The sequence below is a fragment of the Gavialis gangeticus genome, unplaced genomic scaffold (assembly GCF_001723915.1).
Source record: "Gavialis gangeticus isolate Ggan-Ray unplaced genomic scaffold, GavGan_comp1, whole genome shotgun sequence".
Lineage (NCBI taxonomy): Eukaryota > Metazoa > Chordata > Crocodylia > Gavialidae > Gavialis > Gavialis gangeticus.
In genome coordinates this window covers 79,497-79,930 of record NW_017728969.1, presented here as the reverse complement: position 1 = coordinate 79,930, position 434 = coordinate 79,497, and the positions used below count along the sequence as shown (strand labels likewise).

Sequence of the window (434 nt, the reverse complement as noted above, 5' to 3'; positions counted from 1 at the left end):
AACAGCAGTTTGAAGTGTGTGTGTGTGGGTAAGGGGAATAGGGCCCTGTGGCTGCCCCTGGGGATTGTGGTTAAGGGGAATGTGGCTCCCTGGCTGCCCAAGGGGACTGTGGGTAAGGGAAGGTGGCCCCGTGGCTGCCCCAGGGAATTCTGGGTAAGGGGAGGTGGCCCCGTGGCTGCCCCAGGGGATTGTGGGTAAGGGGTGGTGACCCCATGGATGCCCCAGGGGATTCTGGGTACTGGTGAGGCAGCTCTGGGCAGCTGGTTCCTGGGGCCTCTCAGAGTTAGGGGGCTTCTGGCGGGGTCTGGGGCAAACACAGCCCCTGCCCCACCCTACTCCCAGGCCGGAGTTTCCCACAATGCCCTGGGGGTCCATGGAGGGCCCATCACAACAGCGAGATGCCTTGGGGAAATGGACGTCCCCCTGCCCCCCAG

At 64.3% G+C, this 434-nt stretch overlaps 1 protein-coding gene across 1 annotated transcript in view; it reads right to left on the bottom strand.

The window, feature by feature from the left end:
* Positions 1–434, bottom strand: part of STAC3 (SH3 and cysteine rich domain 3) — a 16,326-nt gene that overhangs the window by 13,899 nt on the left and 1,993 nt on the right. The window lies entirely within an intron of this gene.